General features: G+C 51.3%; 1 protein-coding gene across 1 annotated transcript in view; it reads left to right on the plus strand.

Annotated features, from left to right (window-relative positions):
• The first annotated feature begins 301 nt into the window (after nucleotides 1-301).
• The window catches only part of ELK3 (ETS transcription factor ELK3), a 56,147-nt gene continuing 42,165 nt past the window's right edge, over nucleotides 302-14,283 (plus strand). The window contains exon 1 of the mRNA XM_075342414.1: nucleotides 302-566. The gene's annotated coding sequence lies outside the window, so the exon portion shown is untranslated. The remainder of the gene's footprint in view (nucleotides 567-14,283) is intronic.

Consider the following 14,283-nt stretch of genomic DNA (forward strand, 5'->3'; position numbering starts at 1 on the left):
TGCAAAAATTGAAAATCCGCAGAGATGTTTTTCAGCATCTGCAGATTGTCAGGCCCTGGTATATGGAAGGGGATTGCTATTTATGCGACTCCTTGTTGATATATGGCCAGAGGTGTTGCTGGCAGTTATTACATAAAGGTGCTCTTGGGGCAGAGGGGCTTTAGGGCCCCAGGTGTGGGTACAGCCCTGTGAGGACTTTGCTGTAGCCTGCATGGACTCCTCCCCAGTGAGGCAGAGCAGCAGCCAGATGGAGCACTTGTAGCTTTGTGTTGTTGCTGTTTTACTATGTGTGTGTCTTATATTACAACCATGCTGAACATCAGTGGCCGGAGAGAGGAGAGGGAGGAAAAGCCTGTTTACACAGACTGCAAACCGCCTGGGGAATAATGCAGGAAAGGAAGTGAGCCGGCTCTCTGTCTGACTGCTCCAACTTCCTGCTCACACACACACACTCACATTAACACAGCACAGAGAAAAGAGCAGAAAGCAGCCTCTCATTCCAGCATGGACAGGCCGGGGGTTGTGCCGCCGTCCTAGAGCACTACCCGGAGAGGGCACCGCTGTGGGTACGTACCGCCGGGGAGCGAGGTGGCACTAGTTGCACTTCTGCTGTGTGTAGGATGGAGGAGGGGCTGCTGGCTCCACAGCAACTTTCCTTTCTTACTTTGCATGATTTGCATTCATTTGTATTAATAATGGCATGTAATTAATGAGCAGCCAGTAGGTCTTCTCCTCCAGTATGTCTTCTCCATCCCTGGCTGGGAGCTGGGGAGTCACCAGTGTTTTATTAGGTGTGACTGGCATGACAGATAATGCCCATGGAAGGTTGTACCGTGGCAAATGCTCAGCCTTACTGGGCATCACTTTCAGTGACAGGGAGTCTCCTAAACGACTGGGCATCGATGATAATGCCAAGGAAGTGTGACGGGAAGAGTCATGTGTGTCATGCTGCTGTCTGGGCATCAGCACTGGTAGTTGGCATGATTGTCAGTGAGACATTGCTGACTGGCAGCTGTGGGAATCTCCTATTATTATACTGTGTGTGACACACATCCTGATACTGCCTTCCTGACTGGCACCTGGCATGTGTGATGAGGGAGGCATCATCAGCTGGAGCTGGCCACTGGCTTCCTAACTGGCACCTAGCATCATCAGCTGGAGCTGGCCACTACCTTCCTGACTGGCATGTGTGATGAGTGGGGCATCATCAGCTGGAGCTGGCCACTACCTTCCTCACTGGCATCTGGCATGTGTGATGAATGGGGCATCATCAGCTGGAGCTGGCCACTGCCTTCCTGAATGGCATCTGGCATGTGTGATGAAGGGGGCATCATCAGCTGGAGTTGGTCACTACTTTCCTGATTTGCATCTGGCATGTGCAATGAGGGGGGCATCATCAGCTGGGGCTGGCCACTACCTTCCTGGTTGGCACATTTAATATGTGATGAGGGGTGCATTATGAGCTGAAGCTGGCCACTAATTTCCTGATTGGCACCTGGCATGTGTGATAAGGAGACATCATCAGTTGGAGCTAGCTGCTACCTTCCTGATTGGCATGTCTGATAAGGGGGGCATCATCAGCAAGAGCTGCACACTACCTTCCTGATTGGCACCAGGCATGTGTGATGAAGGGTACATCATCAGCTGGAGCTGGCCACTGGCTTCCTGATTTGGCACCTGGCATGTGTGATAAGGAGACATCATCATTTGTAGCTAGCCACTATCTTCCTGATTGGCATGTGTGATAAGGAGGACATGATCAGCTGGAGCTGGCCATTACCTTCCTGATTGGCACCAGGCATGTGTGATGGATGAAGGGCACACCATCAGCTGGAGCAGGCCACAGCCTTTCTGGTTGGCACCTGGCATGTGTGATAAGGAGACATCTTCAGTTGGAGCTAGCCACAACCTTCCTGATTGACATGTGTGATGAGGGGGATATCAGCTGGGGCTGGCCACTGCCTTTGCGATTGGCACCTGGCATGTTTAATGGGGACAACATCAGCTGCAGTTTACCACTACCTTTCTGGTTGGCACTGGTGACTCGTGATGAGGGAGACCTTATCAGCTGGAGTTGGCTGCTACCTTCCTGACTGGCACCTGACATGTGTGATGAGGACATCATCACTTGGAGCTGGCCACTGCCTTCCTGACTGGCATGTATGATGAGGGGGCATCATCAGCTGGAGCTGGCCACTGCCTTCCTGACTGGCATGTATGATGAGGGGGCATCATCAGCTGGAGCTGGCCACTGCCTTCCTGACTGGCATGTATGATGAGGGGGCATCATCAGCTGGAGCTGGCCACTGCCTTCCTGACTGGCATGTGTTATGAGGGGGCATCATCAGCTGGAGCTGGCTAGTATCTTCCTGACTGGCATGTGTTATGAGGGGGCATCATCAGCTGGAGCTGGCTAGTATCTTCCTGACTGGCATGTGTTATGAGGGGGCATCATCAGCTGGAGCTGGCCAGTATCTTCCAGACTGGCACCTGGCATGTGTGATGAGGGGGCATCATCAGCTGAAGCTGCCCACCTGACTGGCTCTGGTGACTCATGTGAGGAGGGAGTCTCTCCTTATGTGACTGGGCATGTGTGCCAGGAGAAGTCTCTTATATTTGCGGCTGACACGTTTAATAACCATTTTTTACAGTAATGAATGCCACACATGACAACCTCTGACTGTGTGGCAGCCTCCTTTGCACTGGCAGGCATGATGAGCACTTGGCATCTCTGACAGGAGAGCCTCCCCTGCTAATGGCCGGGCATGTGCACTTGTGTCTGGCCGGCAGAATCATTAGTGAGCGAGCATCATGTCTGCGGAGTCGGCACACCGAGCCAGAGGAGCGCGCTTTCTCCACAAAGTTGTGAGTCCGTCCTGTCTGGAAACACAAGACTAATTGCCATGCGCTTCCGGCCGGGAGCTGGCAGCAGACAACATCTTGAGAATGAGTCAGTGCGCGCACAAAGAGACTCTGTGGTTTCCTTCTCCTCAGGTTCATGCATGTGCAGCTGCCTTTGTAGTCTTCACACACGGCTCGGCCATGTAATAAGGCGCCTGGGCCAGGAAGGTAGAGGAGAAGGCTGCACTGTTGTTTTTGGAGGGGAGACTTTCTTTTTTATAAGGTTACAGGACCTGATGCTGCCGGGGAAAAAGTTCCCTTGAATTTTCCACTGCTGCAGGAAGAGAGCGCATTTAGTCATGGCTCAGTAATGTCTGCCTATAGCGACTAATCTCATTAGGTGTTTCCGCTCCCCGCACACTGGAGGGTTTTGTGTGGCTCATAGAGGAGCCCTGCCACCAACATGCACAGCCAGAGGGGGCTAGCCACTGTGCCAGCTGTATACCCTGCCCACAGCACCCCCAGCATTATATAGAATATATACATGCACAGGCAGAGGGGGCTAGCCACTGTGCCAGCTGTATACCCTGCCCACAGCACCCCCAGCATTATATAGAATATATACATGCACAGGCAGAGGGGGCTAGTCACTGTGCCAGCTGTATGCCCTGCCCACAGCACCCCCAGCATTATATAGAATATATACATGCACAGGCAGAGGGGGCTAGCCACTGTGCCAGCTGTATACCCTGCCCACAGCACCCCCAGCATTATATAGCATATATACATGCACAGGCAGAGGGGGCTAGTCACTGTGCCAGCTGTATGCCCTGCCCACAGCACCCCCAGCATTATATAGAATATATACATGCACAGGCAGAGGGGGCTAGCCACTGTGCCAGCTGTATGCCCTGCCCACAGCACCCCCAGCATTATATAGAATATATACATGCACAGGCAGAGGGGGCTAGCCACTGTGCCAGCTGTATACCCTGCCCACAGCACCCCCAGCATTATATAGCATATATACATGCACAGGCAGAGGGGGCTAGTCACTGTGCCAGCTGTATGCCCTGCCCACAGCACCCCCAGCATTATATAGAATATATACATGCACAGCCAGAGGGGGCTAGCCACTGTGCCAGCTGTATACCCTGCCCACAGCACCCCCAGCATTATATAGAATATATACATGCACAGGCAGAGGGGGCTAGCCACTGTGCCAGTTGTATTCCCTGCCCACAGCACCCCCAGCATTATATAGAATATATACATATAACCTGCCACCAACAAGCAGAGGGGGCTAGCCACTGTGCCAGCTGTATACCCTGCCCACAGCACCCCCAGCATTATATAGAATATATACATGCACAGCCAGAGGGGGCTACCCACTGTGCCAGCTGTATGCCCTGCCCACAGCACCCCCAGCATTATATAGAATATATACATGCACAGGCAGAGGGGGCTAGCCACTGTGCCAGCTGTATGCCCTGCCCACAGTACCCCCAGCATTATATAGAATGTATACATGCACAGCCAGAGGGGGCTACCCACTGTGCCAGCTGTATGCCCTGCCCACAGTACCCCCAGCATTATATAGAATATATACATGCACAGCCAGAGGGGGCTAGCCACTGTGCCAGCTGTATACCCTGCCCACAGGACCCCCAGCATTATATAGAATATATACATATAACCTGCCAGCAACAGTCAGAGGGGGATAGCCACTGTGCCAGTTGTATACCCTGCCCACAGCACCCCCAGCATTATATAGAATATACACATATAACCTGCCACCAACAGGCAGAGGGGGCTAGCTACTGTGCCAGCTGTATGCCCTGCCCACAGCACCCCCAGCATTATATAGAATATATACATGCACAGCCAGAGGGGGCTCGCCACTGTGCCAGCTGTATACCCTGCCCACAGCACCCCCAGCATTATATAGAATATATACATGCACAGCCAGAGGGGGCTAGCCACTGTGCCAGCTGTATACCCTGCCCACAGCACCCCAAGCATTATATAGAATATATACATGCACAGCCAGAGGGGGCTAGCCACAGTGCCAGCTGTATGCTCTGCCCGCAGTACCCCAACATTATATAGAATATTTACATGCACAGGCAGAGGGGGCTAATGTACCCACTGTGCCAGCTGTATGCCCTGCCCGCTATATACAGTAGTAACCTGCCACCAGCATGCACAGCCAGAGGGGGCTACCCACTATTTCAGCTGTATGCCCTGCCCACAGCACCCCCAGCATTATATAGAATATATACATGCACAGGCAGAGGGGGCTAATGTAGCCACTGTGCCAGCTGTATGCCCTGCCCGCTATATACATATACAGTAGTAACCTGACACCAACATGCACAGCCAGAGGGGGATACCCACTATGCCAGCTGTATGTCCTGTCCACAGTACCGCTAGCATTATATAGAATATATACATGCAGAGGGGGCTAATGTACCCACTGTGCCAGCTCTATGCCCGGCCCACAGCATTATATAGAATATATACATATAATATCCTGCCACCAAAATGCACAGCCAGATAATGCTAATGTACCCTCTGTGCCAGCTGTATGCTCTACCCGCAGCACTGCCAGCATTATATAGAATATATACATGTAATATCTGCCACCAACATGCACAGCCAGATAATGCTAACATACCCACTGTGCGAGCTGTATGCCATACCCACACCACTGCTAGCATTATATGTAATCTATATATATAATTGCCTTATTCTGTCTGTCTGTCTGTCTGTCTGTCATGCTCCGAAATTGTGTCCTTACGGTGACACAAAGCTGATTGGCCGCTGGGCTCGCCATGGCCCCGCCCCCCCACACGGATTGGCCTCTCGCCCCGGCTCTCTGCAGGCCCCGCCCCCCTCACGCAATGCACGCTCGCTGTGGCCCAACTGACACGGGGCTCCGATTCCCAGGTGAGTACACACACATCACATCAGATCACACTCACTCTCACACACACCTCACACATCACAACATGCTGGGATATCGCTTGCTTCTACACCGGCTCCGTCAGGATCCCGGCAGCGCCAGACATAACCTTGCGATGCTGGGATCTTAACGGAGGCCGTGAAAGCTGGTAACCATTATACACATCGGTAACTAAGGCCCCTTGGTTACCCGATGTGTATCATAGTTACCAGTGTACACCGGCTCACACTCACACACACATCACATCGCATCCACACATCAAGGTCCTGCAGCTGCAGAACATACATAACATAACAGCACACACACACACACACACAAATCAGATCACACTCACTCACATACACACATCACATCGCATCCACATACTCACAACATCCTGGGATATCGCTTGCTTCTCGGCAGCGATACTGTGCTGTTGTGAGCTTCCAGGACCTGCCGGGAGGATCACATGGCCAGAAGCATGTGATATCCCCGGATGTTGTGAGTATCAGCGCGTATGTGCAATATCGTCAGTGTCTGTGTGTGTGAGTGTATGCGATCGGTTGTGTGGGTGAGTGTATGCGATCGGTTGTGTGGGTGAGTGTATGCGATCGGTTGTGTGGGTGAGTGTATGCGATCGGGTGTGTGTGTGAGTGTATGCGATCGGGTGTGTGTGTGAGTGTATGCGATCGGGTGTGTGTGTGAGTGGATGCGATCGGTTGTGTGTGTGAGTGGATGCGATCGGTTGTGTGTGTGAGTGGATGCGATCGGTTGTGTGGGTGAGTGGATGCGATCGGTTGTGTGGGTGAGTGGATGCGATCGGGTGTGGGTGAGTGTCGGCAGAGGAGCACGGCGTGCTGGAGGAGGCTGGGAGCAGAGAGGCTGATCTTGGGGAAGGCTGGGAGGGGGGGGGCTGATGCTCAGGGAGGCTGGAAGGAGAGAGGCTGAGCAAACGTGCTCCATCCGCCATACTGCGCACTCCCCATCGTGCTGCATCCCCCATGCTGCGCACTCCCAAACGTGGTCCATCCGCCATGCTGCGCACTCCCAAACGTGGTCCATCCGCCATGCTGCGCACTCCCAAACGTGGTCCATCCGCCATGCTGCGCACTCCCAAACGTGGTCCATCCGCCATGCTGCGCACTCCCAAACGTGCTCCATCCGCCATGCTGCGCACTCCCAAACGTGCTCCATCCGCCATACTGCGCACTCCCCATCGTGCACCATCCGGCATGCTGCGCACTCCTAAGCGGATGGAGCATGATGGGGGGTGCGCAGCATGGCGGATGGAGCACGTTTGGGAGTGCGCAGCATGGCGGATGGAGCACGTTTGGGAGTGCGCAGCATGGCGGATGGAGCACGTTTGGGAGTGCGCAGCATGACGGATGGAGCACGTTTGGGAGTGCGCAGCATGACGGATGGAGCATGTTTGGGAGTGCGCAGCATGCCGGATGGTGCACGATGGGGAGTGCGCAGTATGGCGGATGGAGCACGTTTGGGAGTGCGCAGTATGGCGGATGGAGCACGTTTGGGAGTGCGCAGCATGGCGGATGGAGCACGTTTGGGAGTGCGCAGCATGGCGGATGGACCACGTTTGGGAGCGCGCAGCATGGCGGATGGAGCACGTTTGGGAGTGCGCAGCATGGCGGATGGAGCACGTTTGGGAGTGCGCAGCATGGCGGATGGAGCACGTTTGGGAATGCGCAGCATGCCGGATGGTGCACGATAGGGAGTGCGCAGTATGGCGGATGGAGCACGTTTGGGAGTGCGCAGCATGGCGGATGGAGCACGTTTGGGAGTGCGCAGCATGGCGGATGGACCACGTTTGGGAGTGCGCAGCATGGCGGATGGAGCACGTTTGGGAGTGCGCAGCATGGCGGATGGAGCACGTTTGGGAGTGCGCAGCATGGCGGGTGGAGCACGTTTGGGAGTGCGCAGCATGGCGGATGGAGCATGATAGGGGGTGCGCAGCATGGCGGATGGAGCACGTTTGGGAGTGCGCAGCATGGCGGATGGAGCACGTTTGGGAGTGTGCAGCATGGCGGATAGAGCACGATGGGGAGTGCGCAGCATGGCGGATGGAGCACGTTTGGGAGTGCGCAGCATGGGGGATGCAGCACGATGGGGAGTGCGCAGTATGGCGGATGGAGCACGTTTGGGAGTGCGCAGCATGGCGGATGGAGCACGTTTGGGAGTGCGCAGCATGGCGGATGGAGCACGTTTGGGCGTGCGCAGCATGGCGGATGGAGCACGTTTGGGAGTGCGCAGCATGCCGGATGGTGCACGATGGGGAGTGCGCAGTATGGCGGATGGAGCACGTTTGGGAGTGCGCAGCATGGCGGATGGAGCACGTTTGGGAGTGCGCAGCATGGCGGATGGAGCACGTTTGGGAGTGCGCAGCATGGCGGATGGAGCACGTTTGGGAGTGCGCAGCATGGCGGGTGGAGCACGTTTGGGAGTGCGCAGCATGGCGGATGGAGCATGATAGGGGGTGCGCAGCATGGCGGATGGAGCACGTTTGGGAGTGCGCAGCATGGCGGATGGAGCACGTTTGGGAGTGTGCAGCATGGCGGATAGAGCACGATGGGGAGTGCGCAGCATGGCGGATGGAGCACGTTTGGGAGTGCGCAGCATGGGGGATGCAGCACGATGGGGAGTGCGCAGTATGGCGGATGGAGCACGTTTGGGAGTGCGCAGCATGGCGGATGGACCACGTTTGGGAGTGCGCAGCATGGCGGATGGAGCACGTTTGGGAGTGCGCAGCATGGGGGATGCAGCACGATGGGGGGTGCGCAGCATGGGGGATGGAGCACGATGGGAGGTGCACACCTCCCCCCAACACACACACACACGCGCACTGCACAACACACACACACTAGGAATCACAAACAACGCCCTACACAGACACCCACACACACAGACAACGCTGCACACACAAATATACGCACATACTGCACAACACACACATTGCTCAAAACATACCTCCCCCCAAAACACACCACACCCACACAAACCGCACAACACACACACACACACAACGCTACAGACACACAGCGCTCCACAAACAACGCAACACACGCAACACACATACAACACCGCTCTCACCCCCCGCGACACTCAGAACATGTACAGCGCCCTACACAAACACTTGGTAACTACACACAACAACATCTATATATATATATATATATATATAACAAAAATCATACATGAACTACACAATACGTAAATTCTAGAATACCCGATGCGTAGAATCGGGCCACCTTCTAGTATATAATAATAACCTGACGCCAACATGCTACATGCTGCAGTCCCCACCCGTGTGCTTTTCTTAGCTGTGTATCAAAATAAGAGGGACCACATGCGGCCTTTCTTGTAATTATTTAAAAAAATGTTGTGAAGTCCCCCTCAAATTTAAGACCCAGCCATGATAAAGCCGACCGCTGGGGGCTGATATTCTCAGGCCCCCCCAGCCTAAAAGTAGCCTGCAGCCACCCAGAATTATCGCATCCACTAGATGCGACAATCCCAGAACTCTATCCGGCTCATCCAGATTGCACTGGTGCGGTGGCAATCTGAGTAATACGGGGTTAATGAGAGCTCACAGCTGTCATCAAGCCGTACATTAGTAATGGGGGGGGGGGGGGTCTCATAGACGCCTAATCTGTAAATGAAAAGAAATAAAACACAAAATACAGATAAATCTTTTATTTGCAATAAAAATACAAAAGGAAAATCTTTCACCCCTTTATTAACCCTCAAAACACCCAGATCCGACATAATACACACATGGTCCGACCACGATTCCAGCTCTGCTACATACTGAAGACACAGCGCGTGGCCACAGAACATGTTTGCATGTTGTGGGCTTCAGACAGAAAATGACTGAGCCGCAATGATGAGTGGTGATGTCATTCAGTTTATTTGCGGTCACAGCTGTAGGTTCCCCCGGTCCTCCAACTGTGACTTCAGGTAACTTGACCTCATTAAACTCAGTGACCTCAACTTAGTGACTTCACTTGAGGTAACAGACCTGCATCTCAAAGTAATTACTTTACCTCCCCCCCTCTCCTCCTTTCTTTTTTCCTATACCTATTCCCCCCCCAGATAAAGTTTTATCCATTCAATAGACCCCCACATGTTTTCTAATAGTATGCTACGCATAATAATATCTTGATTGTGTGGATCTGATATGTTATTTTGTTAACCTTATTTTAATAAAAATATATGAAGACAGACCTGCATCTCCTGGCAGAAAACGGAGTTTTTATTGTCAAGAGATGCAGAAATTTATACACCATATTCCTGCACCAAATCTCCATCTTCTGTGGCAAAAAATCGCATCAAAACACCATGTAGTTTTAATGCATTAGTGATACTTTTTTTGCAAGGAGATGTAGATTTGGTGCATATGAATATGGTGTAAACATTTCAGCACCAGATCTGCATCTCTTGGCCAAAAAATGCACAAAAACAATTTGGGCGGCATTTCAGTGCGTTTTTTTTGCCAGGAGGTGTAAATTTGGTGCCGAAATTTATACACCATATACCTTCACCAAATCTGCATCCTGGCAAAAAAAGGTATCAAAACCGCATACTGCATGCGGTTTTAATGGGACTTTTTGCCAGGACATGCAAATTAGATGCAGGAATATGGTGTATAATTTTCAGCACCAAATTCGGATCTCTTGGGGAAAAAAAAAAGAGCAGGTTTTCTGCCAGGAGATGCAGGTCTGTGAACTCAGTGATCTCATCTTAAGTAAGGTCACTGAGTTTAATGAGGTCACCTGAAGTCAAAGGCGGAGGACTGCAGGAACCTCCAGCTGTACCGCAAATAAACTTAGTGATATCAATGCTCATCGCTGCAGCTCAGTCATTCTCTGCCTGAAGCCACGGACATCGGAATTGGTTCTTTTGGGGGTAAATAAAGGAGTGAAAGACGGTGTTTTTAATATTTTTATTTCAAATTAAGGATTTTTTCTGTGTTTTATTCTTTTTCACTTACAGATTAGTAATAAGGGGGTCTCATAGATCATAGTCTCATAGATGTCTCCCATTACTAATCTAGGGCTTAGTCGCAACTGTGAGCTGTCATAGCCTCTTATTACCCACATTGCCACCGCACCTGGACAATCAAGATGAGCTGGGTAATAATGGCTGGATATCAAAATTTGGGGGGACTGCACAAAGTTTTTTTTTTTAAACAACAACGTCAACATAGCACTGCGCACACGCTGACCATAGGGATGATGTCAGCGGCTGCGGGGTGAAATTTAAAGAGGAAAGCAGCCAGGTGAGGAATAGATAGATAATGAAGAACCCACCCACAAAATCCCACCCCGATGCTAAATGATCGTCACCTGGGCGTAGAATGGGTTTAATAGCTAGTAGTATACTAGAACTTGTTTTATCGTGGAAAAACAGACATCTGAGTGAGGTTATACTTACAGTGCCTGTATACCATTTGTATACTTTGCCTGCAGCACTGCCATTATTATATATAACATATAATTTTCTGTCACCAACATTTAAATTGCCAAATCTAGTAGGAAAAGTCATAGAATTATGAAAATCACAAGATCAATAGACATGTTAAAGGAAATCTGTCAGGTAAAAAATGAGCACATATGGGCTTAAGACCTAAGCCACACGGCATGAAAATCGGTGCAAGTGGAGTGCGATAAAAATCGCATTCCACTCGGACCAATGTTAGCCTGTGTGTCAGCACACATGAGCGATTATTTTCTCAGCCCTAATTGGACCGAGAAAACAATCACAGCATGTTGCGATTGTAATGCGATCATTGTTTCTCTCGCACCCATTCAAGTGTATGGAGCGAGAGAAAAATCGCACTGTACTCGCGGTACACCGGTGTACCGCGAGTGCAGTGCGAGAATGGCTATAGCCAGCTACGGAGGAGAGAGGGAGAGAAATCCCTCCCTCCCCTCCACAGCGCCGGCCCGCTCCTCCTCAGTGCTGGCCCGCCCCCCGCATGATCGGACCTCAGTCGCAGGGACACTCGGCTCTGTTGTACTGCCAGCGTGAGCCAAGTGTCATGCGAGGGAATCGCAGTAACACCCGCGTAGCCCCAGCCTAATAGTATTATGAAGCTGCCCAGTGGCCAGCAGTCCACCAGCCTTAGGCTTTCCATCACAAGGGTGGCCCAGGTGTTGGTTGAGAGCTGGCTGTTAGTCACTGCCGGGAACACCTACAGCTAGATCTTTGACTTAGCCCAATTCTATCTAAATTCCTTCTGATGGTCTCTATAGACACTGTGTGAAGCCTTAGGCTTAGTATGTTGCATCCAATTTCACTTACAGTGCAGAATAGATCAATCTTGGAACCAGTGGTACACTCATTTCTCCAAGATGTCCCAGGAACCATATTTTAACTTGACAATTCCAAGTGGTGTGTTGCTGGTGTTACTGTGAGCAGCCACTACAACCGTAGGACAACCCCTTCTGATTCCACATGTTTCCTCCAGGTAAAATACTAAAGGCTATACTCCTCTCCTGTACCAGCACCCTTCCACCAGTGTCCAGGATTGCAGTGCTGGGACTTACATGGGCTTCTGATGTCACATGAGCTTCGCCTCTAATCAGCACCAGATTCTTTCTCCCCGCCTTTGGATCAAACAAGTTAATCAGGAAATTACCACAACTACAGCGCTGACTTCCTGTTGATTTTTCATTTGGTCCGGAGGCGGGGAGAAGGAAGCCAGCGCTGATTAGACGTGGGGCTCACATGACGTCGCAACCCGACGTTATCTCCGGCACTGTGATCCCAGACACCGCTGGAATGGCGCTGGAACGGGAGGTGAATATAGTCTGTGTTTTACCTGGGGGAAACATGTGGAATCAAAAGGGGTTGTCCTAGAAGTGGACAACCCCTTTAATGTAAAAGCATGGCCTGCAGCATCTCCGGACTTGTCTTCCATAAAGCACATCTGCGACATAATTGGTCGTCAACTACAAACGTTGCTGCCACCAGCAGATCTCCATTTGCATGCAGCGTAGCAGAACAATACTCAGACAAACATTAATACTGACTAAGGGGTACTTTGCATGCTGCGACATCGCAAGCCGATGCTGCGATGTCGAGCGCGATAGTCCCCGTCGCAGCAGCGATTTCTTGTGATAGCTGCCGTAGCGAACATTATCGCTACGGCAGCTTCACATGCACTCACCTGCCCTGTGACATCGGTGTGGCCAGCGAACCGCCTCCTTCCTAAGGGGGCGGGTCGTGCGGCGTCACAGCGACGTCACACGGCAGGAGGGGCGGAGATGAGCAGGATGTAAACATCCCGCCCACCTCCTTCCTTCCTCATTGCAGCCGGGACGCAGGTAAGGAGATGTTCCTCGCTCCTGCGGCTTCATACACAGCGATGTGTGCTGCCGCAGGAACGAGAAACAACATCGTACCTGTCGCTGCACCGGCATTATGGAAATGTCGGACCCTACAGCGATGATACGATAACGACGCTTTTGTGCTCGTTAATCGTATCAAAAAGGATTTGCACACTACGATATCGACTGCGACGCCGGAAGTGCGTCACTTTCGATTTGACGCCACCGACATCGCACCTGCGATGTCGTCATGTGCAAAGCCCCCCCTAAATCGAGAGGTTTGAATGTTTTCCCAACTTTTTTTCATTATCATTTGCATATCAATAACTTTTCTGTCAATCATATGATTTCCATAACTACACAATTTTTTCTTCTTCATGTTGCAATTTTCATGTTGAAGAGTGGCATGCAGCAATATTGGAGTAGGTGATACAAGACAAAATGATAGCCACGTTTTCCGGTGTCAGAAAAGTACATTCTTCAAAACTGTGCTTTTCCTACTCTCCCAGGATTCAGCACTAAAAGTCTCTGCCTCTAGTCCTAGTATTATTTATTTATTTTTTTGGTGCTTTCTTGGCGATTGCGCGAGTTCAGGCGCTGTACACCCGCGATCTCCACCAGATCTCTGGCTTATGTTACAGCCCGTTCCGCTCCTGGAAGTTAACACCCTGAATGCTGCGATCAGTGCGATTGCAGCATTCAAAAGGCAGGGGGAGGAATTACTTACCTCTCTCTGGTATTCGGGTCCCTGTAATGCGACCATAGGGATCAAATTGCTGCCATAGTAACCCTGGGTCATCTCCATGACGACCCTGGGTTACTGGGCTATGGAGAGCCTCACAGACGATGCTATATGGATGGTGTGTGAGACGAAGTGCTATAATCCACTGTAGCGATAAAGCATTGCAGAGGACTATAGAAATTGCAGGAAAAATAACGCAGAAACAAATGACATGCTGCTTCTTTTTCAGCAATGAAATCTGCAAGAAAAAAAAGAAGCAGCATGTGCACAGCAAGTTAGGGTTCTCATAGACTTTGCTGGGATGCTTTTTCCTTGCGTTTTTCCTTGCTTTTTTTAATCGATAAAAGCATGAAAAAAGCCCAAAAAAACCCCACCATGTGTGCGCATAGCCTAAAGGACTCAGCACTGCA

Source organism: Anomaloglossus baeobatrachus, chromosome 4 (assembly GCF_048569485.1).
Source record: "Anomaloglossus baeobatrachus isolate aAnoBae1 chromosome 4, aAnoBae1.hap1, whole genome shotgun sequence".
NCBI classification, from domain to species: domain Eukaryota; kingdom Metazoa; phylum Chordata; class Amphibia; order Anura; family Aromobatidae; genus Anomaloglossus; species Anomaloglossus baeobatrachus.